This window comes from Hemicordylus capensis, chromosome 6 (genome assembly GCF_027244095.1).
Source record: "Hemicordylus capensis ecotype Gifberg chromosome 6, rHemCap1.1.pri, whole genome shotgun sequence".
Taxonomy (NCBI): domain Eukaryota; kingdom Metazoa; phylum Chordata; class Lepidosauria; order Squamata; family Cordylidae; genus Hemicordylus; species Hemicordylus capensis.
In genome coordinates, this window is record NC_069662.1 from 98,420,878 (window position 1) to 98,447,766 (window position 26,889).

General features: G+C 42.6%; 1 long non-coding RNA gene across 1 annotated transcript; it reads right to left on the reverse strand.

Annotated features, from left to right (window-relative positions):
- Positions 1-274: 274 nt before the first annotated feature.
- Positions 275-26,521, reverse strand: LOC128328757 (uncharacterized). Its single transcript, XR_008309379.1, has 6 exons — positions 26,463-26,521; positions 24,975-25,101; positions 19,641-19,986; positions 4,196-4,299; positions 2,042-2,093; positions 275-658 (listed from the first exon to the last, which is right to left on the reverse strand). It is a non-coding gene; the product is annotated as an uncharacterized LOC128328757 (long non-coding RNA).
- Between the last annotated feature and the right edge of the window lie 368 nt (positions 26,522-26,889).

The following is a 26,889-nucleotide window of genomic DNA, read 5'->3' on the forward strand; positions in this document are numbered from 1 at the left end:
ACAGGCTCATTTTGAGAACCTGCCCCTTTTGACAATTCAGGCAAACTAGTTTTATCTGTGTGTGCATATAGATTTAGAGAGCATCCTTTCCTCTCAGCAAACATCCAACAGTTTGTACGTAACTGAATGGTGTTTTAAATTTGTATCAATTGGCTTTGTGAAGATGAGGTTGTCAACAGGTAGACAAGTCAACAGATGGGCTCTAAGTAGTGTGGACTAAATGGATAATATAGAGGAAATAATGTGCACATTTAAAAGATGTTGAATAGGAAGAACAAAAGTTTATTTACATCTAGTGTAAAGACAAATCTATTTTAAAGTGTAAATTTGAAAAGATGGAGAAACCCATCTTGATTTGTATTTCACATGCTATACCAAGGAATTAGCATCATTACCACTGTTATTTGTTTACAAAGTGCCATCAATTGACATGAAATCTTGAAGTTTAAAATCTAATTTCAAAAGTAGAAGAATGAGTGGACATAAATGAAGGCTGACTAGAAGTCGGAGCCAGCCCTATCATTAGGTAAGGTGAAGTGAGTTGCTTCAGGCAGCAGATTCTGGGCAGGTTCTTAGGGCAGCACAGCCAGGCACTCCCCAGAAAGCCTGTAGAGATTGGGAAGCAAACTGGCATCATACTGGTTTTTCTCTCCTCTTCCTATTAGAAAAGGAAGGAACATGGAGAAATATGAAAGAAGGAAGGAAATTTCCGTGGCTGGGGTGGTGGGAGTGATTTTAACAGGGAAATTGAGAAACATAAGAATAGCCCTGCTGGATCAGCCCTGCTAGTTCAGCATTCTGTTTCACACAGTGGCCCACAAGATGCCTCTTGAGAAGCCCACAGGAAAGAGCTGAGGGAATACCCTTTCTCCTGGTGTTGCTCCCTTGCAACTGGTGTTCAGAGGCATCTTGCCTTTGAGGCTGGAGGTAGTCTATAGCCCCCAAACTATTAGACTTTGACAAACCCATCCTCCATAAATTTGTCCAAGCCCCTTTTAAAGCCATCCAAGCTAGTGGCCATCACCATATCCTGTGGCAGAGAATTCCATAGATTAATTATGTGCTTCCTTTTGTCGGCCCTAAATTTCCTGGCAATCAGTTTCATGGGATGACCCCTGGTTCTAGTGTTGTGAGAGAGGGAGAAAAATTTCTCTCCATCCACACCATCCATAATTTTATACAACTCGCTCATGTCTCCCCATAGTCACCTCTTTTCCAAACTAAAAAGGCTACCCAGATGCAGTAGTCTGGTCTCATAAAGAAGGTGCCCCAGGCCTTTTGGTATCTTGGTTGCCTCCTTTTGCACCTTTCCCAGTTCTACAATGTCCTTCTTCAGATATGGTGACCAGAACAGTACTTTTGTATAAGGGCATTATAATATTAGCAGTTTTATTTTCAATCCCTTTTCTAGTGACCCCTAGCATGAAATTTGCCTTATTCATATGACACTTTCAATGAGCTGTCCACCACGAACCCAATATCTCTTTCCTGGTCAGTCACCGACAGCTCAGACCCCATCAGCATCTATGTAAAGTTGGGTTTTTTTGGTCCCAATATGCAACACTTTACACTTGCTTACATTGAACTGCATTTGCCATTTTGTCGCCCACCTCCCCAGTTTGGAGAGATCCTTTTGGAGCTCTTCACAATCTGTTTTGGATTTCACTGCCCTAAATTGTTTGTCAATTTAGATGTTTGTCATCTGCAAATCTGGCCACTTCGCAGCTTACCCTAGCTTCTATATAGTTTATGAATACATTTAAAAGCACTGCCCCCAATACAGATCCCTGGAGGACTCCACTTCTTTCTTCCCTCCATTTGGAGAACTGTCCATTTATTCCTACCCTCTGTTTCCTGTCCTTCAGCCAGTTACCAATCCACACATGAACCTATCCCTTTATCCTGTGACAGTTTCCTCAAGAGTCTTTGATGAGGAACTTTGCAAAAGCTTCTTGAAGTATACTATATCAAGTGGAGCTTTATCCACACACCTGTTGACACTCTCAAAGAACTCCAAAAGGATGATGTGGCAGAAATTTACCTTTGTAGAAGCCATACTGGCTCTCCTTCAGCAGGGCCCGTTCTTCTGTAGGCTGTAGAATCCAGAGGAAAGAGTTGTGGTATGTAAGGACAAGACAGTGGAATTGAATCAGGAATATTAACGATTTAATAAGACAGATATTATTTACAGAGAGGCAAGTGCAAACTGCTTTCAGTGCTCTTGCTGCTGACTGTTTGTTAGCCCTGCCTCTCCTCCAGGACTGGAATAAAAGTAACTAAAGCATCATTCAAAAAATAGTCTGGATCAATGAATGGATTAACCAAAAACACTGCATATGCTTAACAATGTTATCATTGAGAATGGTTTCCATCAATTAGCCAGGCACAGACATTAACCTAACTGGCCCAGATCCCCACTGGATCCCTTTCTGAAAATTGGTGTTACATTCGCTCCTTTCCAGTTCTCTAGTACAGAGCTTAATTGTAGGGATAAGTTACATATTTTTGCAAGGAGGTCAGCATTTTCACAATTAAGTTCTTTTAGGACTCTCGAGTGGACGCCATCTGGCCCTGGTGATTTATTAATTTTTGATTTTTTCAGACAGTTTAGAACATAATCTCTTATCACCTCTATCTGACTCAGTTCTTTAGCCTCTGTCCCTGAGAAGCTCAGTTCAGGCACAGGTATATGCTACGTATCCTCTGCCATGAAGACAGATGCAAATAACGTGTTTAGCTTCTCTGCAATGTCCATATCCTCCTTAATAATCTCTTTTACTCCCTCATCATCTAATGGACCAACTGCCTCCCTGGCAGGTTTCCTGCTTCTGATGTATTTAAATAAGTTTTTGTTATTTCCATTGATGCTTTTAGCTAAATTTTCCTCAAACTCTCTCTCCACCTCCCTTATTGTCTCCTTGCATTTCTTTTGCCAGAGTTTGAGTTCCTTTCTGTTCACTTCATTTGGGCAAGCCTTCTATTTTCTGAAGGAATTCTTCTTCCCCTTTTTAGCTTCTTTGATTGTACATGTTAGCCATGTATGCTAAAACATGTATACCATGGTACTATTCATGGTGGTAACTTTCATCCTTTTTGGCATACGTTCTAACTGGGCTTCTATTGTTGTGATTTTAAATAAGCTCCAGGCATTCTGGAGTGAAGTGACTCTCTTTCAGTTTTCTTTTAACCAAACTCCTCATTTTAGAGATGTTTCCTCTTCTGAAGTTCAAAGTGTCTGTGTTGGACTTCCTTGGCAATTCTCTCCTTGCATATATACTCAATTTTATCACACTATGGTCACACTTCCTTAAAAGTTTCATGACACTGACATAAGAACAGCCTTGCTGGATCAGGCCCAAGGCTCACTGAGTCCAACTTCCTGTTTCACACAGTGGTCCACCAGATGCCACTGGACGCCTACAGGAAGGAGTTGACATCTTGCTCCAGGTCCTGTGTACCACTCAGGATTAAGTACAAGGTCACCTTCTCTCTGGTTGGCTCCATGAACAACTGTTCTAGGGCTCAGTCATTCAGTGTATCTAGAAATGTGACCTCTTTGTCATTATCTGACTATGAATTTACCCAGTCTATGTGTGGGTAATTGAAGTTGCCCATTATTAGCTCTGTCTCTCTTTGACGACTCCCTGATCCTCCCAGTCACTGTCAGTGTTTTGATCAGGAGGGTGGTAGCACATTCCTAGTAGCACATTTCTACTGGAGTGGATCAATCCACCCTCGCAATCACAGATGTGCCTGCCATTACGAGGATTTCCTCTCTTCAGGGAAAATCCTTGTTGAAACCATGAGTTGTGGGGGTCACTGGTGATTGATATGGCAGGGGTAGAACTTTCTCCCCCTTTGTCCCACTGTACATGGCTATAATGGGGCTATTTAATAACATCTGAATCAGGCTTATATGTCTGCAATTTGGCAAGCCTCATACCCTCAGATGTGGCTACCATCCCTACAATCTTCATCCCACTCTGCCTTTAAAAATGTTATGGGGAAACCCTTATCTTTTAAGTGTTCCTGCAAAGAAACATCTCTTCAGTGTCTGCATTTTTCTGCAGTTTAGCAGGCAATTTTCATCCCATGCTTCCAAGAAATGTAAAGGTTATAAGCACTGTAGTGATTTCTCATTATAGCCTAGAGAATCATTTTTGCTGTCAAAACTGAAGAAAGGGAAATGACAAACCTTAGACCTTCAGGTGTTGCTGCACATAACCTCCTGCAGTGCTTTGTCTGCAATTTGGCATACATAATGCCCCAGGAAAGGGACACCATCCTGCAATTTTCATCCTATTCAAGAAATGAAACTGTTATAGGTGCTTTGTGTTGAAAGGGGTGAAACAGACCTTAAAGATGGCCTTCACAGAAATCTCTACACTTATTTGTCTGCAATTTGGCAGGCATCATGCTCTCAGAAGGGGCTTCCATGCCAGCAATTTGTATCCCATTCTTCCCAGAAATGGAAAAGTTATAGGCATTTTAGTGATGCTCTATTACAGTCAATAAAAAAGCATCAGATCTAAAGCGAAGCAACCCTCCAAACAGGAATGAAGTGAATAGCAATGTGCAGCTGAAGCAAATAGACCCCTTCCTCTGAATCATGCTTTCCCCAGGTGCAGTGGTGTGTGTGTGTGTGTGTTTGGCACAGTCCTACAACCTATTATCCTTTTTGTTTTAAACTCAGAATTTAAGAGATTACAGTGTGTAAAAAAATTATCATAAATGACACATCATATGAGCTGCTATAAATAATTCTTTTCTTATGGACATCTAGGTTGTATAATGCTTTCCTATGCTGCAGTACATAATTCCTTTTAGAAATGGACAATGTGGTGCAGAAGGTTTTTAAAAAGCACATAATGAGGCATTTAAATACAAGTATAATTTTTATCAGAGTTATTTCTCAGAAAACCAATACATATTTAAGGAGGGCCATTCTAAATTACATTAGACTGAAGCCCACAGAGACTTTGGGGCTTTGCAATGAAAAGTCCTTTGTTGTCACGTCAGCATTTTCTGAAGGTCATGGCTTTGTCCTTAAGGATGTGCACGAATCAAGGTCTGAGCACAGGTTTGGTGCCACAGGGAGGGGAGCTGTGAGCAGGAGCTTTAAGAAAGAGAGCAGGTCTTTACCTGCTCTCCATCATCCCATACAGCTTCCTGCTGGGGCAGTGCATGTCCCAAGTACCCACGCGAGGCACCAGCATTCATATAACATCTGCGCACATGCTGGTGCCATTTGTGTGGTCAGCATGGTGTTGTTGACCATGCCAATGGTCCCCACACATACCACACATCCACATATGTGGATGCCATGTGGATGCTGGCACCTTGCATGGGTACTTGGGATGCGTGCCGCTCCAGCAGAAAGCTGCATGGGGCGGCAGAGAGCAGGTAAGGACCGGCTTTCCTTTTTCTTAAAGCTACCACGTGCCACTTCCCTCCCTGCAGTGTCGAACCTGTGCTCGAACCTCTGTTCATGAACTTCCTGATTTGTCCTCTGTGGCAGAAGAGACAAGTGTGGGCAGAGGTCAATTGACAAGAAATCCAGCCAATATTGACTAGAAATCCAGCCAATGTGGTAACTTGTTAGATTCCAGGCTTCCTACCATTGTAAACTCCCACTTTAATAATACAAAGTTTCAAGCCCTCCTATGGAGAAGAACCAATAAGATGTCCAGTTGCCTGGTATTAATACTCCCCCCTACCCTGCTCTTTCCCATCCCAATCCAATTAGGTAACAAAGATGACCTACATTAATTTAGCATGTCCAGTCTGCATATTCATAATTTTCATAGCCTTTTACAAGAGCTCCTCCAGTGCCCTGTGTTTAGCGCCATTCTCCATTTTGAATCTTGTTCTGTGTCTCTCTCTGAGCCCCAGACTCAGACAAATACATATATTCAGGGGCTAACTGTTACCAAAGCACTGTTGTTGTTTTTCTTATTAAAGGGCAGGAGCATAAACATTGGCACAGCTAGGTACTACTATTTACCTCACAAAACTTGCATGAAGATAATGGCTGACTTTCTTGATATCAACATAAAAACATTTTGGAACACCTCTTTTGAGAAGCAGATTTCAGTCAAACTGCAGATTAACTAAGTGGCACAGCGGGGAAATGACTTGCCTAGCAAGCATAAGATTGCCAGTTCAAATCCCCGCTGGTATGTTTCCCAGACTATGGAAAACATCTATATCGGGCAGCGATACAGGAAGATGCTGAAAGGCATCGTTTCATACTGCGTGGGAGATGGCAATGGTAAACCCCTCCTGTATTCTACCGAAGAAAACCACATAGCTCTGTGGTCGCCAGGAGTTGACACCAACCTGACGGCACACTTTACCTTTAGAAGTGATTATATGAGGTAATATTCTCTGTGTAATCTATGTTCATCATTAAGGACCCAGCAGCACTAACTGTAAGCAAGAACCCGGCGATTACCACCATTTTAAATGCTCTGTGATCATAACCCTTTTAAACTTCCAGAAGACTGCCTGCCTCACTGCAGTCTGTTTTCTTTCCCTGATTTTCCCTATTCGTTTCTCAAGGTCACACAAGCTTTGCTGGACTTTAGTTCTTCTGGTTCCAACTTGCTTTGGAGACCTTTGACCTAATTCCAAAGCAGCAATTGCTGATTCCACCTTCTATAATTGTTGATTCCACCTTCTAAGTTTAAACATGCATTGAAGATCTCTGGCAGGTTTTCAAACCCAGAATCGGGTAAGCAATCCCCACGGTTACAACAAAAGAGAATTTGATCCCACACTACCACCACTAGTTGACAAATCCTTTTAGTGCGAATTACCTTCCCACTGTAAGCTCACAATCATATATTATTTTTGCCTTTAATCCAATTTGGCTTGTGGTGTAACTCATCAACTATTCGTACTGGAAGCACATTCACCTGTGCTCCTGTGCATCTTCCTGTATCCATTTTATACTTAATAACACTTCCATTAGTCTCCAGTTTGATAGTCCAGTCATCTTCAGTCTCAGCATCAGCATCGAACAGACCTCTCATCTGCATCATCCTGATCAATTGCATGTGCTTGCTTGTTTGGCCTTCTCCTGAATGCTTGTTGCTCTTGGGTACAAACTCTTGCAACGTGATTAAACTGTTTGCATACATTGCATTGCTTGCCCAGTGCTGGGCATGGCCTATTCTGATGAACAAATCCACATTTATTGTAGCTTGGTGCTCTTTCCCCAGCATAGTCTGCCTTTGGGCGTTTTGTGCAAAATCCTGCTTCCCTTCGTTGTTCTCTGGGTTCTCCTTGCTTGTCTGTTTGCTTGCTATATACTGTACTTGGTCATTAATCTTGGTATGCAATAATCTGCAGACTTTTGTAGCACAGCCGCATAATTTTCTCTCTTTCTGAGTTAGCTGTATACTATTAAAGACATCCACAGCATCTCTTTCAGCTGTGTTGAAGAAGGCTGCTGCTTTTGGCTTATCTTCTTTGTCTGCATATTGTGATGCCAGCATATATGTATCAAATCTCTGTTGGGATTTTTTCCTTTTCCTGAGAATTTTAGATCCTTTGGCATTTTTAAATGCTCCATTTCCTTGGTGTATTGTTTTCCTCTTTTCTTGTACTTCACTCCTGGTACCATATAATGTTCTTTATAGAATGGAGGGAGTCTTCTAAGTTTAAACATAAGCCCTTTATTGAAGATTATTTTTAGGAGAGAGCTCTGCTTGCTTGCATTATGCACCCCCACCCACGAGCATCTGATGGGCCAGACTCAGACAGTTCTAATCAATAACAAAACTAAACAACTCCTAAAGGGATTATTTCCAATTACTGCACCATCAAGATCCACTTAAGGAAAGCAAAGCAACTTACACCAAGAGCAGGGAAGGTTTCCTGGTTAACTGCAAGTTACCACTTATTACTGGGCTGAAGCAGCAGCAAGGGGCAGCCATGGGATCTTCTATCCTGTCTTCATACCATTTGAAGATATGTTCCTATTAGAACACTTACATACTAAACATGAAGGGAAGACCATGGAGAATTGTTTTCTTGCCAATTAAAGGACTAGGTAGTACCAGAGAGCAAATGATGCCCCTCTTTTTGGTTCACTTGATGCCTTTTATGTGCTGAATAATAACACCATTTGTTCAATTTGCACAATATAGAGGTATGTCCTATAAGATACTTGGCTATGTCACAGGGCAGAGGACAAGAAGTCTTGGACTGTGAGCAGTTGGGACCATCGGAGAACAGGATCCTGGTATCTTCTTGCAGCACTGCAAGGCTCCTAAATGCACATCTAAGATTGCACACTGCTTCACTGGCACCCCTAAAACACCGAGGGGAGAGGAAATGCGGGAGGCAGCACCAAAACAAACCACCCCCACCCCAAAACAAACCCAGAGGAGAAAAGAAAGCAGCAGTTATCAATCTGGTCTCCATACACGGGTCCAACAGCATGCACCAAGAGCATGCAGCTAAAGGCTGTTGAATCAGCAAAGCCTGGTTTCAAATGGAGGGGTTATGTAGAAGCTAGGAACCCTCCTCTTCTTGAAACTTGGGCCAGTCCTGATCCAAAGCATACACCTAAGCTGGCCCCCCTCTCCTCCTGAATAGGCTCCTGAGCGGTCAGGTGCGCACCTCATCTCCAGGGGTGATGGAGGGGACCAAGGCTAGATCTGCTTGTGGAAGAAGAGCTATCGGAGCCATTTGTCACCAGCCAAGACTACAATTTGGCATAATGCCACGGCAAACCTCAGGTGGCATGCTACCTAAGTGTTGGAGTGTCAGAACATGATCTAAAAGCAGCAGCTGGTCTTAAAAAGCCTTGAGGGCACGAGTTTCAATTTAGATAGATAGATAGATAGATAGATAGATAGATAGAAGGCTTGCAGTCTACCCAGCGGATTGGCCCCAAGAATGAAGGCATCCCCAATAGAAGAGAGCGTGCCTTCATGTCTAAACATTCTCTTTTAAATTGTTTCCCCATTGTCATGCCTTCCTTGGAGGCTTCAGGGCATTATTGTTTCACTCTTTATTGTGTGTTCATCGGGAACTAACTACCAATGAAACGTCTACATAAAACTGGAATGTGACTGCTTTGATCCATTCAGTTGAGCTTTAAAGACTTGTTTGTTTTTCTTGTCACGGCAAAATGGATACCACACCCCTGCATTGTTGTTCTTGCCTTATTAATGTGAACACAAAAGCAATTCACTCTTGTGTGTCAACTTGGGGATGGTGTCTTTTAAGGGTTGGGATTTTTTTGTTTACTTCTTGCCCCTGCATGCCTATACAAATATAATCTCATATATAACTAGAATTGTCTCAGATGCACATTGTTGGGCAAAGCATTAGAAGAGACTACACTACCTAAAACCACAGGTCAAGGCTGAGTGAACATAAATAACAAGCTGTTCTGAAAACAGTGGGTTGTAAGAAACAAAATCTGAGCTAGGGTCAGTGTTTCTATTTTCCATAGGGTATTGTGTTCATGGTCCCTTTTCAGCATTTTTTTTAAGTTCCTACTCCTGTGATGCAGACTACAAATAAAAGCATACACAGAACCAGTGTTCCCTCTAAAGCGTGTGCATGTGCGCATGCTCACAATTTTTTTGATGTTCACTCAGTTAATTTTAGGTCCTGCTCAGGTTGAACCAGGAAGGCCCCACTCTGAGTGCATGTGCGCGCAAACTGCTTTGATACTGCTGCCCAGATCAAAACACATTCTGCACACAGATGAAAAAAATTAGACACAACCTCTAAAGCATCTGATTTCATGGAAGAAATGTATAATCTATCTGATACCCCAATGGACGGAGCTTTATAACTGTAATTAAGAAAATGGAAGGCACACATATCTGGAGTTAATGTAAGGTGTCAGGGGTCCTGAACCTTGAAGCAGGGTTTGGGCATCTTGTTCTCTGTGTTACCATGGTGTCCTGCCAGAGGAAGGAGCTGCTTTATTTATCTTTGCTGTGAAACCTTCAGTGCCACCACTGAAGATGGCCAGAGGAGAGTACTGTGGCAACCAGCTCAGGAAATCAAGCAGCATAGGCCAGTAGAATTCAACCCCAGTCCTATACAGTTACTGGCTCCAGCCTGGTACATCAGTTTGAGCAAACTGTCAGTCATGTACAGACCAAAGGCTTATGAGGAACGGTTAAAGGAGCTGGGTATGGGTAGCCTGGGAGTTATTCACACATGGCTTCATGCTTCGGGGTAAATGTTGAGCAAAGCCACTTCTAACTATACTCGCGGCATTGAGGGAAGCAGCTCCCCCCTGCTCTTGGGGTTTTTCCCCCAACAAGTTCACATGGCAGGCGTCTGTGTTTTCCTTCTAGCCAATGCTGGGGTGGGGAGCTTCCTAAAGAGCAATATCTGCATTTCTAAAGAAAGCATCCCTCTTATCATGCTAATGATTCTGCATCAGTGCTTCTCCCTATTTGCTCCAGCGTTTTCAGAAAAAGTAGCTTAAACCAGCATTTAAAAAATCTGGAAATACATCAAGATGAGCTAGAATTTGCATCACAAAGCACGACTTGTGTGTGGAGTGGGTCCAAGAATCTTGAAGGGACTTTGAGGTAAGTTTGGCTGGTGTGTGAATGCACACAGTCTCGTCTGAAGGAGATTCAGGGTAGAAGCCCTGTGTGTAAAGCCTCCTGGAGAAAAGAAGACAGAGGGAAGATATTATTGCTGTCTTCAAATATCTGAACAGCAAGAAAGTATTCTCAGCTGCTCCTGAGGGCAAAACTAGAACCAGTGGATTGAAATTTTAAGAAAGCAGAATTAGGCTAGACAGAAGGTCTATGCTAACTGAAAGAGCTGTTTGATAAAGAATTGTGGACGGGTGAAACTATAATTGAGTGGATGGGTTCAAAGCAGGGGTGTAACTATAATAGGGCAAGGGGAAACAGTTGTCTTGGGGCCCACTGCCTTGGGGGCCCCCCAGAGGCAAGTACATGACTGACTCCCCCAGCCGCACACCCACCCGGGCTTCCTTCAGTTGTATTCATCCTCCAAAATTGATGTGAGTGTTAAGACATGGAGCTACTAGAACAGCATGTCTTTCTCTAGTACCTTTAAATGACTTGCATTGTCCACAATTCACAAAACCTTTAAAAAAATAATTTAGGATGATGTTCTATTGTGGTACATAGGTTATATATACCGCTGCTAACTGAGCAAAGAGTCACCTTTTACCATGGTGAGTCTCTTTATTTAGCAGGGGGAGAGTAACTGGCCCTATCCACCCCCAGCAAAGTACTTCCAGTGACTGTTGCTGGTGTGTGTCTTATGTTTCTTTTTAGAATGTGAGCCCTTTGGGGACAGGGAGCCATCTTATTTGTTATTTCTCTTTGTAAACCGCCCTGAGCCATTTTTGGAAGGGCGGTATAGAAATCAAATTATTATTATTATTATTATTATTATTATTATTATTATTGAGAGAGAGAGAGAGAGAGAGAGAGAGAGAGAGAGAGAGAGAGATGCTTTTTGTTACCACTATTCAGACTCATTTAAGATTTCTTTACTTCATGAGCTGAGCTTCAGTGGTGGGGGGGGGGGGCATTTTAAAATCTTGTCTCTGGGCCCACTCCAACCTTGCTACACCCCTGGTTCAAAGAACCAGGGCCCCCCAGCTCCAGCCCTCCCTATTTGCTTCATTATCTCCCTCACTCTGAGAGGCTGCCAGGGAGGGGGTGAACATGCAGAGGCGTAACTATAGGGGGCAGGGGGGGCACGTGCCCCGGGCGCCATCTTTTCTGGTCACGTGGGGGGCGCCGCCATGACCAATTTTTTTAAAAATTTTTTAAATTTTTTGTTAATACAAATGTTTCCTGCTCAGTGCAGCAGCGCTGCAGCAGTCAAGGGAGTGCGTCGGGGCCCCCTTCCCCACGAGCGGTCCCTTCCGCGCCACCTGCGCCCCCCCCGCATTGCTTTGCTGGCGCCTGGCGGCCAGTGAGTGGCCTGGCTTGGCAGCGGCGGCGGGCACTTCTGAGGAAAAACCTAAGTATAATGTAGTATGTTGGGGGTAGGGTGGGGGGGCGGTGGGGGGGTGCCATTTCAGTGCTTGCCCCAGGCGCCGTTTTCCCTAGTTACGCCTCTGTGAACATGGGCCCCCTCTCCACTAGCTATGTCCCAGATTGTGGAACAGCCTGCCTTGTGCAGTGGTAGGCTCTCTTTCACTAGAGGTTTAGAGGCTGAATGGCCACCTGACATAGATGCTGCAGCAGATTTCTGCACTGATCAGGGGGTTGAAAGGGACACCTGCACCCTCCGGGGTCCTTTCCAAGTCTGTTATTCTAAACTGCTCTCAGAAAACATGCCTCAGCTTATTTGCTGACTAGCTTGATTACCTGCCTGCCTCTCAGATTGGCAAGCTGTCTAGCTGGTACCTGATAGCTTCCAGACCACTAGCCTTGACAGTGAGCTGACTGTGTTGACCACACACCACCATTTTGGAAAAAAAGTCACAGTCCGTTCCGCAGTATCTCTAGTTATAACTTGTCAACATAAGGAAGCTTGACATTGCCCTCAGTGACTTAGAAAAAGGGTAGTATGAAATGTGTTAATAAAACAGTTAACTTGGTGATACAATGCAGACCAGGTAGCCAAAGTGAATGTATAAATAAGAGGCAAAGGGGGGAAACGCTGTTTAGAAGTTTGAGCAAGCCATTTTGTTATCAATTCATCCATGGATTTCATTTTTAAAAATTTCTTAATGAGGGACTCTGGGATATTTTCCACTTGCAAGGGCTGTGTGCAACAAATCAATCACTGCTATTTGGGTAATGAATGAATTACATTGCTTATGCATGCTTTTTTTCTTGTGTGCTTTAATTAGCTTTGGTTTAAAGAAGCCATGCAGCAAACTTATTTCAAAACTCTAAGTACTAAACAATTTTGGATTTTAATTATTTAATAGAATGGCTTAAGGATTTCCAAGTGAGAGTTATTGGCCACTAAGCAGTTACCAACTGACATGCACTGTTATTTCTGAGGGCAAAGTATCTTCTATTTGTCCTATGTATGTGATTGAAGGCTACAGCATCCAACCAAAAGCTGCTATGTGGATGACCCTGCCCTGTACCTTCCCTGCCTCTCTTCTGGTCAGGTCATTGAGAGAGAGCGAGAGAGAGAGAGCTCCACAGTGGATAATTGTCATGATAGTAAACAAATTAACAAAGATGGGAGAAAACTGAAGCAGAATATTAATTTGAAATGAATTCTTCTTAAAGTGGAGATAGAGAATGGGTGGACAAGAAGTAGTAAGTTATTACTTAGGAGTCACAATAAAAACCATGCAAGTTATAATGAAATACTAGAAGAAAAGCTTTAAGTACAAGGGAGATTTATACCTTTTGTTTAATACAACACAGGGCTTAAATTAAAACTGAGGATCAAAGAAACATCAACTTATTTTAAGCAAATAATAGGCAAAATTCACAAGGTGGCAACTGGTATAAAAGCACAACACTCTTGCTATTTTCATCTTCCATTTTCATGTGCTTGGAAATGGATTGCCTAGGTTAATAGAAATTCATGATCCACTGAGTGATATTTAAAGGACCCAGTGGTGCATTTAATAACTAACCATTCTTTCTGATTAGTGCTCATTTAATCTCTTGAGAAAAGAATGCTTCGTGAGTTATATATGAAGATGGAATGCCGTTGTCTTCTTCTCTTCTTTGTTGCTACTGGTAGCTCCATGTATATTTGTCTTCATAGAATACTATAAGTTGACGAATCCCAATTGCGTGTTTGGTGGAAGAAAGGCAGAACTGCACATCTCATTTTGCTTGCTAGGACCAGAAGTCTTCACCCATTAAAGACTTAACCACAATCTGCCAGATATGACCTAACTTAATTTATTGAACCATGCAAATCCACTTCTGGCTTTTGTCTCTAGGATGACTTGAAGAAGGTCAGGGCAGGACTTGTGTATTTTTGGTTGCCTAGAAGAGGGAATAACCTCAGAGCAGTTCACAATACAGTTAAAACAATGCATAATTAAAATACAAAAGTACAGATAATAGAAATATAAAAATAATCTCTATTTTAAACTGTTATAACCCTTAAAAAAACATAAATCACAAAGCAGCAGTAAAAATACTTTCATTCAAAAGCCTGGATGAAAAGCCATGTCTTTACTTTTTTCCTAAAAACTGTCAAGGAGACTGAGGAGCAGATAATAATAATGATGATGATGTAACCAACAAATGCAAGATCTAATAATAACACCAGAATTAATAAGTGAAAGAGCAAAGAAAATTAAAAATTGGACTGCGCCAGGCGACGATGAACTGCATGGCTTTTGGCTTAAACACCTAACAAGCCTTCATAAACAACTATCAAAACAGTTCAGTCACATTATGAAAGGCGGTGATATTGAACAATGGCTAACAACTGGGAAAACTCATCTCATCATGAAAGACCCAGCAAAAGGTGCAGTTCCAAGTAATTATAGACCGATAACCTGCCTGCCAACCATGTTCAAATTATTAACTGGAATAATAGCAGATGAAGTGATGCAACACTTATTAATTAACAAACAGCTTCCAGTTAAACAGAAAGGAAATTGCCCGAACACCAGAGGCACAAAAGACCAGCTGCTGATTGACAAAATGATTTTAGAAAACTGCAAGAGAAGAAAAACAAATCTAAGTGTTGCATGGATTGACTACAAGAAAGCCTTCGATTGATTGCCTCACACATGGATATTAAAATGTTTAGAAACAACGGGTGTCAGCAAAAACATTCAGATATTTATTTAAAAAGCAATGAGCATGTGGAGTACACAGTTAATTAATGGCAAGGCACTTGGACAGGTTAACATTAGAAGAGGCATTTTCCAAGGGGACTCACTATCCCCTCTATTGTTTGTAATCGCCATGACCCCACTTTCACAAATACTAAACAAAACAAGCTTCGCATACCAAACATCTAAAACATCAAGTAAAATCAACCATCTGCTGTACATGGACATGGGAACATAGGAACATAGGCAACTGCCATATACTGAGTCAGACCATTGGTCCATCTAGCTCAGTATTGTCTTCACAGACTGGCAGTGGCTTCTCCAAGGTTGCAGGCAGGAATCTCTCTCAGCCCTATATTGGAGAAGCCAGGGAGGGAACTTGAAACCTTATGCTCTTCCCAGAGCAGCTTCATCGCCTGCGGGGAATATCTTGCAGTGCTCACACATCAAGTCTCCCATTCAGATGCAACCAGGGCAGACCCTGCTTAGCTAAGGGGACAAGTCATGCTTGCTACCACAAGACCAGCTCTCCTCTCTGAAGTTGTATGGAAAGTCCCAGTCAGAAATCAAATCACTGCTAAACACTGTCTGTATATTCAGTAGCGATATAGCAATGGAGTTTGGGCTAGACAAGTGTGCTGCATTAATAATGAAAAGAGGAAAAATAAGAAAAACAGAAGGAATAGAACTGCCCAATGGAAGCAAGATCAAGAACCTGGAAGAGAAAGAATATTACAAATACTTGGACATTCTCCAGGCTGATAACATTGCACACACTGAAGTTAAAAGCAAAATTGGAAGTGAATACATCAGGAGAGTTAGAAAAATCCTAAAGTCCAAACTCAATGGCGGGAACGCCATACAAGCCATAAACACCTGGGCTATACCTGTTATCAGATACACTGCAGGAGTAATAGACTGGACCCAGGCAGAGCTAGAGACACTAGATCGTAAGACCAGGAAAATCATGACCATCAATCATGCTCTGGACCCCCGCAGTGATGTCGATAGGCTATACCTCCCTCACAGCTCAGGTGGAAGAGGAATGCTGCAAGTCCATCAAACAGTAGAGGAGGAGAAAAGAGGCCCTGAAGAATATATCAAGGACAGTGAAGAAGATGCACTTCAAATGGTCAAGAACGTGAAACTATTCAACACCAATGAAAGAAAGCAGGCCTACAAGAAAGAACAAGTCAAGAACTGAGCAGAAAAATGGAGAAATAAGCCCCTGCATCGTCAATATTTGCACAATATAAGTGGAAAGTCAGACATCACCAAGACCTGGCAATGGCTTAAGAATGGCAACCTGAAGAAAGAAACAGAGGGTTCAATACTGGCTGCACAAGAACAGGCACTAAGAACAAATGCAATAAGAGCCAAAGTCGAAAAATCCACAACAAACAGCAAGTGCTGCCTTTGTAAAGAAGCAGATGAAACAGTGGATCACCTAATCAGCTGTTGTAAAAAGATCGCACAGACTGACTACAAACAAAGGCATGACAAGGTAGCTGGGATGATACACTGGAACATCTGCAAAAAATACAAGCTACCTGTAGCCAAAGATTGGTGGGACCATAAAATTGAAAAAGTTGAAGAAAATGAAGATGCAAAAATATTATGGGACTTCCGACTACAAACACACAAACATCTGCCACACTATACATCAGATATAACTGTAGTTGAGAAGAAAGAAAAACAAGTTAAAATAATTGACATAGCAATACCAGGGGATAGCAGAATAGAAGAAAAAGAAATAGAAAAAATCACAAAACACAAAGATCTACAGATTGAAATTGAAAGGCTGTGGCAGAAAAAGACCAAAGTAATCCCAGTGGTAATTGGCTCCCTGGGTGCCATTCCAAAAGACCTTGAAGAGCACCTCAACACTATAGGGGCCACAGAAATCACCATCAGCCAATTACAAAAAGCAGCTTTACTGGGAACAGCCTATATTCTGCGTTGATATCTATAACAACAGCAACAACATTGGCAATAAAATTCAGCCATCCCAGGTCCTTGGGAAGGACTCGATGTCTGGATAAAACAAACCAGTCAATAACACCTGTCTGTGTAAACAAGAAATAATAATAATTTGATTTCTATACTGCCCTTCCCAAAATGGCTCAGGGCGGTTTACACAGAGAAATAACAAACATATAAGATGGCTCCCTGTCCCCAAAGGGCTCACATTCTAAAAAGAAACATTAGATAGACACCAGCAACAGTCACTGGCGGTACTGTGCTGGGGGTGAATAGGGCCAGTTACTCTCCCCCTGCTAAATAAAGAGAATCACCACATTAAAAGGTGCCTCTTTTCCCAGTTAGCAGGGGCAGATGCCAGTTGGGAGAACATTCCAAAGCCTGGGGGCAATGACTGAGAAGGCGCTCTCCTGCGTGCTTGACAACCAAGCCTCTCTCGCCATCAGCATGTAGAGCAGAGCCACCTCTGATGATCTTGTCAAGTGGGCAGAAATCTTTGGGAGCAGATGGATCTTCAGATATCCAGGACCCAAACCATTAAGGGCTTTAAAGATCAAAACCAGCACCTTGAATTGGACCCGGAAACAAATTGGTAGCCAGTGCAGCTCTTTCAGAATGGGTGTAATATGATCCCAACAGGTAGCTCCAGATACAATCCTAGCTGCCATTTTGCGCTAGCTGCAATTTCTGAATATTCTTTTAAAATAATAATAATAATAACAACTTTTTATTCAATTTTTCACAACATAAGATACACACACGCACACACAAAAAGAAAAAAGGAAAAAAAGAAAGGAAAAAGGAAAAAAAAAAAAGACAAGAGGACTTCCATCTCATCATTAGAACAAATGTCAGTTACAATACCCAAGTCTTGCCTGTAATTTAATTGTTCTCCCCCCGTTAAATCGTACGAAAGTCAGCTCTAGGGCATTTTAAAAACATTTTTGTTACCACTCAAAAGCCTGACAGAAATCCATTTTATAATATGTTTTTAGGTAAATAAGAAGAGGGTCCCACTCTCTTTTAAATGCTTCAAATTTATTTCTTAATAATGCTATTAGCTTTGCCATTTCTGCCAACTCTAACACTTTAAGTATCCAATCCTCTTTACTCGAGCAATGGATCTCTTTCCATTTGTATGCAAATGTCAATCTTGCTGCTGCTGTCAGATACATAAAGAGGGTCCAGTATTTCCTAGGCAATGAGCTGTTTTCAATGCCTAATAGTATTGTTTCTGGGCTCTTAGGGAAAGTCATTTTAAACACTTTCTTAAGCTCATTGTATATTAAATCCCAATAGCCTTTAGACTTATTACAAGTCCACCATAAATGTATATAGGAACCCTCCTCTTTTTTACACGCCATTTGTTTGACATGTTCTTGTACATTAAAGCAATTTCCGAATATTCTTCAAGGGCAGCCCTATGTAGAACATGTAACAGTAATCAAGCCACAACATGACTAGGATGTGGGTAACTGTGGCCTGATCTGAATTCTCAAGAAAGGGACACATTTAAGGCAAACAGTGCTGTGACATACTGATCGATAGATTCACCAAGCTGTTGTGATCTAGAATATTACTTGTAATGTTCAGCAATCACATTCAAAGTAGGGTTGAAATGGTCATCTGAGGCTTGAAGAGCAGCTTCATAAGTACTGGCATGCCAATCCAGGTTGGTAGGAAAAGGCAAATGATTCTAAAAAATAATTTGGCCTTCAGGGCCCAGGCAGGCAGTGAAACAATATAGCCTTTTGCTTTGCTAGAGTAAAATCAGGGGTTTGTATAGTCAGGAGGTAATTTTCCAGGAAAGAGCAGGTTCTCCTGGGGTGGACAAGAAAAGAGGTGGTGGTGGGATCTCAGCCATGCTGCAGTGCAAACCAGCTCAATCTCAGGCCGGTTCACCATCCAGCTCCAAGTTGAGTCAACCCCCTCCCAAGCCAGTTTGGGGGTCCTAAAGTGGGGGGATACTCTCTGCCCGGGGGGGTACTGCCGTAGCCATGAGAAAGTCTCTATCAGTCCCCCTTCCCCCTTCCAGCCTTCCCCCCAGTAGGGATGGGTCCGGACCGGTCCGGAGGCCATTGTAAAGGCCTCCGGACCGTCCGGACCGGTTCGGACCTGGTCCGGGTGGAGGGGGTTCTTTTAAGGGCAGGGAGGGTTTACTTCCCCCCCCCCCCCACTGCTTTACCGGGCCGCCCGGTCTACCCGCCGGCAGGGGCCGAGGCCGGGTAGCCTGGGCCTCCGGCGTCGGGGAGACGTGAAGCTCACGCACGACGTGCACGTGCGCAAAAGGCTTGCCGGAGCCTTTTGCATTGCGGAGGGGCAAGGGGCGGCAGGGAGGTATCCTGCCTCCCCAATTTCTACAATAAATACAAGCGCTGGAGGAGGCAAAGCGGCAGGAGGGATAAGTAAACCCTCCCCGCCCTTAAAGGAACCCCCTCCACAGTGCCGGACTGCAGCTGTGTGGTTCCGTGCACACCCCTACCCCCCAGTCTCAAATGGCCCAGTTTGGGCCATTTTCACACCATTCCAGGCCTTCCAGGGGTTGTGACTCGGTCATGCAGGTGGCCAGTGTGCATGCACAGCAGCCTCCAAAATGGCCACCATCAGGACAGAGAGGCCTGGAAAGGGCTGAAAATGGCCCCAACTAGGTCATTTGAGACTGGGGGGGAGGCCAACGGGGGATGCGGAACCACCGGAGACCCCTCATGACCATGGCAGCACCCCGCCCCTGAGGCAGTGAGTGTTTAAATAAATCTACTTTACAATCCCCAAACCAGCTCGAACCACATGCCCAGTTTGGTTTGAGTCCAGTTTGGTCTCGAACTGAACTGGGCAAACTGGGTTTTTTGCCCACCTCTACTGCAGTGGACATTCAATGAACGACAGAGTGCAGGACTGATAAGGGGGGAAGTACCTTCAGGGGTTGTGCTGGTCAGGATTCAGCAAGCTGGAGAAATAGTCAGCAGCAGTGATAGTAGAAAGAAGTTCAGAAATATAGGCCCAGTAATGCAATGAAATGAAGTTGCAAGAATATTCACAAGCTTTGCAGGCTCTCAGGCTTAGCTGGTTCAAAATCTTGTCATCGCCAAGTGTTTTATAGCTGCTTCCCTCAAAAACACAAAGTCATCTTCTAATGTAGATTCAAATAAGAGTTCATTCAGGAGCAACTCCATTTTCTCCTTCCCCTTTTCCTCCCTTTTCCTTTCTGACTCCATCTCGCACCGCCACACTCTTTACAGGATCCCCACTGGGACAAACTTCTAAACAACAGAACGTAAAAGATTACTGGATAGACTGCAAGAAGTAACAAACTTTGAAAATAGGTCTCTGTCAAAGTTATTTATATTATAAAAGATCTCATGGTTATTAAGTAGTAATGATTTGTTTGTACCTGTCTTCCCTGCGGCAATTAACTTTAATCATAGGGGTGTTTTCATGAACTAAACCCAAAAGGAAACAAGAACCATTCATCACACAGCCCTGTGGCTTCCCAGTACAATTTCTGTTTTCACAACTGCTACAAGGATAGATTAAAAATGATGCATTATATAGATTTTGGCACTGCTGCAGTCATTTTATGTTTGCTCATAACTTAAAGACCACAGTGGAGTAACATGACTAAGGTGCACCCTAAGGGCATTTTTAAAAAAAATAAAATAAATCCCTGATTTCTGGATCTATAATTTTTAAAGTGGGAGAGAGAAACCTTCACAAGATAAATAACTGATCTAAATAACCTGCTATAGAATTCAGCCCATCAGTGTAGTAATAGAGCCTAGAGAGGTCTACAGTCTCCAAAATGACTGTCTTCTCCCAAAGATGGAAATAAAGACTGGATGATTTTTTCCTGTTTTTCATCTCATTATGTTTATCACAAGAACTGATTTGTATGGGTTTTCTTCCGTTTCATTATGAAAGCAGCATCATAGTAGCAGGTTACAGGCCTTGAAGGGGACCTTGCAGCAGTTGTTAAGTTTCTATTCGTCTTAAGCCATTAAAGTAAATTCACTTTTCTATCTATATCTTCTCCCTGGATGATTTAGTGATTAGACAATCCAGAATGAGCGCTAGTGTACACTTGTTTTAAATAAGCGCCTTTGACACCTTTCAGATCTTATTCCCAGGTGTCTTAAAAAATGTATGGATTCACATCTGTTGTATATGCCATACAAATGAGACCATCTCCCCAGTTTGTCATATAAAAATAGCAGATCATTGGAGAGAGAGGGTAAAAAAAAAAATGCTTTCTACCAGTTGATTTTCACATCTGATTTTGAACAATGAAATGATATAGGGATTCTAGATCGCTGGGCTTTAATATAGTGCATAATCTGAACAAGCAAGATTGTATAAGTAATCCAAGTGGTTAGAGTGGGTGTCAGTTTTTAGGGGTGCTATTGAAAAAAGAGAGGGAAGCCTCAAGCTGATGTTCAAAAGTAGCACTTTGCTATGTGGATATTGCCCAAAACATTTTGATCAAATGCCTTTTTCAGGAGCAAAAGGTCTTCAGGTGTCTTATTTTGGTGCCCTAGAACAAGCCACTCAAAATTATGTATTCTTGAATGAGTTGTTTTAACTGGGGCACCAGAAAAAGACACATGAAGACCCTTGCCCCCGCAAGGAAGACATTTGGTTAAACATGTTGGACAATATCCACACAATCAATTGCTATTTTCAGGTTGTCAGGCACTACCCTGATGCATAGGGGATGCTTTCAGAGGAGGAGGAACTTGTCCCAGCCAAGACCCCTGACCCAGATGAAAGCCCCCTAGACCCAATCAAAACCTGAGCAGCCAGAGCTCAGCATATCCATGGCTCGTTGCACTTACATGCTGAATAGATCTTCTAGTCTTTGTAAAGAAACCTTATGTTGGCTTCTGAGCTTCCATGTCTTTTGGAATTGTGATGATTCTCCTCAGTAATATAATTTTATAGCTGTTCTTTTATTTTAATTTTTTTAATACTGGTTTTAAAAGAAAACCTATTTGGTCCCAATACTGCATGCATTCCACAGATAAACACCCCTGATTTCAGTTACCTCCATGTTTCATAGGCAATTTGCACCAGCAAAAGTACTTGGAGAACATTCGTTTGGTGAGGGAGGCTAGTGACGGATGCAATGGATATGACCAGAGTAAGTCAGTACTGGTGCTGGACCAGAAATCAGGGATGAAGATTCCTCCTAAGAATCTAAGGAGTTACACCACCCACTTTACTCCCCAAAAACATATGTTTCTGCCCCCCAAATTGTCTTTCCTCTCTCCCTTAAGTATTTATGTGACCTTTACATTAAACTTTCCCCCGTCTGCATCTATGCTGGAAATGCTGGGCAGTTTGGAGCCCGTAACGGTCTGGTATCCAGTTTGGTAATGCTAACTTGGAGATCCAGAAGCTAGAGCCAAATTCCATGAAAAGATATCCATATTAACATTCAACAAGTTTACATGACAAAAATGGTTTGTTCCCCATTGCAGTATCAAAGAGACCTCTATGTTCATACAAGGGTTAGAAAACATTTTGTGTCGTTAAGTTGCTCAGCTCCATTCACCCATTTCCCCAGTCCCGTGGCCTTTTACATTCTCATTCTGCCAAAATGTTGAGGCTTCCTATTCCCAAAATAGTTGTCCAGAGCAAGAAATGTTACCGACTTCCCAGCCTGAAAAATAACAGAGCCTGCTATTGAGCTGAATCACCAAGGGTAGGATTTTCTATGTGTGTGTGTGTGTGTGTGTGTGTTGCTGATGGCGATAAAAGAAAGGCAGATACTCATGAAGAGAATGTGGGAGAAAGCCTCCTTCTAGCAATTCTCAGTAGGGTGAGCAACAGTATTTAGAATGATGAGAAAGACTGCCCTCCTCTGAGTCATCCACTGCTATTCATATGCTTGCTGTACTGTATGCTATGATAACTGTGATTATGTTATCAGCAGAAACTTTTCATCACGGCTGAGGAGTGCATGAAGAGGAAATAGAAGAGCAAGTGAGAGACTCCTCATACACATAACAGTAGTTTATCGCAGCAGTTTCATGATACCACTGGTGTTAACTCAGGTATGATCAGATGACCTAGTACAACAATAGCTGTGCTACAAAAGCACCCAGTAAATAGGGTGATTTCCTTCCCATTAAGGATTGCTTCCCCGTGATATTTAGAGGGGACATACTTAGATCTGAAGAGGAATACCCTCCTTAGTCTGAATAGCGTTTGCACCACCACCACCTTATAATGGAGGAATACCATGACTCCTATGCAACCTATCCTTTGTGCATTGTTTCCATGTTAGACTATAAGAAATAATGGGAGGGCTTTAGTTTCTTCATAGGAACATAGGAAGCTGCCTTTTAGCAAGTCAGACCACTGGTCCATCTAGCTCAGTATTATCTACTGCCTGGAAGCAGCTTTCCAAGGTTTCAGGCAAGAGTCTTTCCCAACCCTATCTGGCAATGACAGGGAATGAAGCTCAGATCTTCTTCATGCATGCAGAGCAGATGCACTAAGCTATGGCCCCATCCACTTCCATCTAGGCTTTATGAATCCTCTGCAATGCTTAATGTGGAAGATGTGGTGGTGATATCCACAATGGTAGAAGCAAGTTAGGACAATAACATCTAAGGAGAGGACAGTTGTGTCTCCCTACTCCCATTCATGGTGAGCATCAAACTGAGCCAAGATCAAAAGAAGGAAGGCCTCTTTTGTTGGAAAAACTAGAATGGCAAGGATTCAGAACCATTTTAAACAGATAAAATTTTATAGGTTTAAATACAACTACAATACTGGTTTTTGCTCTGTGTGTGCTGCTAGCGATAGTATGCAAGAAAGGGATTAGGTTTAGAGACATATTTAAACTATACATCTCTAGATATGGATCTCTTCCTTGTACACTTCCTTGCAAACAGCTAGTACCCCACACAGAGCAAAAACTACTTTGCTGGTTGCTAGAAGCAGCCATAATAAAATTACAGCAGAGAAATTGCTAGAGTATTAAACTGAAGGAAAATCAGACTAACTTCTGCTTAGTAGATGCGTACGTATATAATGGCATGCCACTCTATAAAATTCAGAAGCTGATGGCCATTCCACTATTTCACTAAGGAAACAGTATTTGATAGCAAAGTGCAAGGAGTCAGAGGCTCTGTACAAAATATGCAACAGAAAATCATCTTAGGTAGATTGAATTCACAGAGCAAATGTGTTGCGTATTCATCATATAAGACCTGTATCAATTAGCTGAATAATGCTGTCTCGTATGAAAGATTTGCATAAGAGTTTTAAGCCTTGTCTGCACAAGCATGTTGCCTTTCATCAGTGCTGATTTGAGATGCCCCATAACATAAATTTGGTCTGTGTCATCCATCATCCCTAAAACATCTGCTTTGGTGTAAGCAAAGTGTAGTGCAGTGTTAGTATGCTAACATTAAAACCCAATTCCCTAGACTAGAAACCAGCATGTGAAACTTGAAAGTTCAAAGCTGGCCACATGGAAAGAATTGCTCATCTCGGTTCATATTGAATTGGATGCATGACAGAGCAATCAAATTACAATTTCAGCATGCAACTAGCTGTAATGCAAAAGAGCACACACTGAGATAGCCCTCTTCACTGTGAAGCATTCATCTTACCATCTTCCACTGAATGGAAATTGAATATGTTTGTTTTTTTGTTTACATATTACAGGGGTAGACAACCTTTTGACTCCAACTGTTATTGACTACAACTCCTGTCATCCCTGGCCACCATACACTATAGCTGGGGATGATGGGACCTGCAGGTCAACTTCAGATGGTCACAAGGTTTCCTACACCTAATAGATTATATACATATTATACTACCCTTCCTTGGGTTTGCTCAAGGCAGTGTTAATTGTTCTCTCCCCACCCCAGTTGTACTTTCTTAACAACACCAATGAAGAGGAGAGGAGAGCTAGTCTTGTGGTAGCAAGCATGACTTGTCCCCATAGCTAAGCAGGGTCTGCCCTGGTTGCATCTGAATGGGAGACTTGATGGACAAGATTTATTTATTTTTTTGGCTGAGAGAGATTCCTGCCTGCAACCTTGGAGAAGCCGCTGCTAGTCTGTGAAGACCATACTGAGCTAGATAGACCAATGTTCTGACTCAGTATATGGCAGTTTCCTATGTTCCTATGTTTCCTATGAAGATGAGAGTCCCCCCGCCCCCACCGGGGTGGTGGTTCATGTCAAGACATGTTTCTTCTGCGGGGGTGGGGGGTGGGGAAGCATGTCAAGACTACCTTGAAATGAATGTAGTTAACTCCTCAGCTACATTATTCACCTCGAACCCAGTCTGTTTTCATTGTGTGCTTTCGCTTTTCTTCCTTTGCAGTGACTATTAGCTACTATTCTGCTTTGGCACTGATACTGAGGAGGAGAAAAATAGCTTAGAAACTGTGAGGAAGTGTTCCGCGTAAAAGATGTGCCCAAGGACTGTGCAGCAATGTGCTAAAACACCTGAGGCAAAAGCCTCAAATCTAATCACAGCAGCCTGCATGGGAAGTACACTTAATTTATCATGGAGCAAAAGGAGTCTCTTACTGAAATCCCAAAGAATTAAGTGTGGAACTCCTGTTCATTCAATGGACTACTATTTTCCAGTGCAACCCCATTAGCAGGGCATAGGGATTTTTATTTCAGAGATGGAGGAATGAGATTCAGCAAGGTCTTCAGCCCTGCTCAGGTACACTGCCCTGCTCTGGATAGGGTGGCCCTATCCACCCCCAGCACAGTACTTCCAGTGACTGTTGCTGGTGCCTGTCTTATGTTTCTTTTTGGATTGTGAGCCCTTTGGGGACAGGGAGCCATCTAATCTATTTATTATTTCTCTCCGTAAACCGCTTTGGAAACTTTTGTTGAAAAGCAGTATATAAGTCTTTGTTGTTGTTGTTGTATTGCAAAAAATGAAATAAAAGTGTATGTTAATATTCTCTGTCATGTTTTTTATTAGTCACAGCACAATTTGAAGAACACAGGCCTTTTTAAAGTGCTTAATCTTCGCTGGATTATGCTTTGTGTGCAGCTGTATATCTAGAGCTGTTAGGCAGAACTTTTAGAAATCTGAAGAAACTCTCAGATTTATCTAGGCCTGTATCGGAATGATGTCCTCATGGATTTTTAAACTTTAAATTTTTTATTTCTACCCCATCTTTCTTTTATGATGGAGCTCAGGGTGGCATATATGGTCTCCCAGTTCCAAGCAGTTTCCATGCAGACACTGACTAGGCCTGGGCCTGCTTAGCTTCAACAAGATGGCTGCATTGTGTTTCTTCACATACCTGCTAACTGTGCCAATTTACCCCGGACAGCCACTAATTCCCACCACGTTTCCCAGCTCACAACCACACATCACAGAATCATTATTTTCCACTGCTCCTCCTCCTCCCATCTCTGGCCTGCCTCTTGGCTGCTGCAGCAGGCTTCAGGATGTGGGTGGCTGCAGATCTCATTGAACGTCTCATGAGAGGGGACTTGGGACTCTCACAAGAGTTGCGACGAGATCTGAGTCAAGAGAGGAGGCTGGAGGAAGGAGGAGGAGGCTCTCCTGACATGGGCAATCCATCGGGTCTCCTCCCTCAAAGCTCCAAGGGTGGGGGAGTGGGTGGCCAGATATATAAATGTTTAGCCACAAGGCACTGTGTGTGCATGTGTGGAAAGAAGGGTCTGAATTTGAGAGAGCTGACTGACAACTTTGCTCTACAGATGTCATGCCTGGTGTGTAAACCTACCCTTGAAACTCCAAATTCCACCCTCAGTCCTGCCCTAGAGACCCTAGCAGAGATTCTATCTAGACATATCTGAACCTGTCAGTGAACTCCAACTGAATTTTATAGCCACCTGTTCACTCCATTCTAAAGCCCTCCCTCTAGGAATTCTCTCCAGAGGAGGTTCCTAATTTTAAATTCCTCTTGATTGACAGTGTTTATTAGCCAATTGCCACAGTCTCCTGTCCAAATAATAATCAGGTCTGACCTACCTTAGCTTCTGAGCTCAGATGGTTGCTTTGGCTTTTTGCCATCTACTAGCTATGCACAGAATGCCTGCTAGGAGGGGTGTTTGTGTAAAAAATAAATAAATGCATTAATGCCTATCCAGCGGAGGAAATAAAAATATATTGCGCCAAATTTCCAAAATTGTCCCTATTTCCCCATTCTG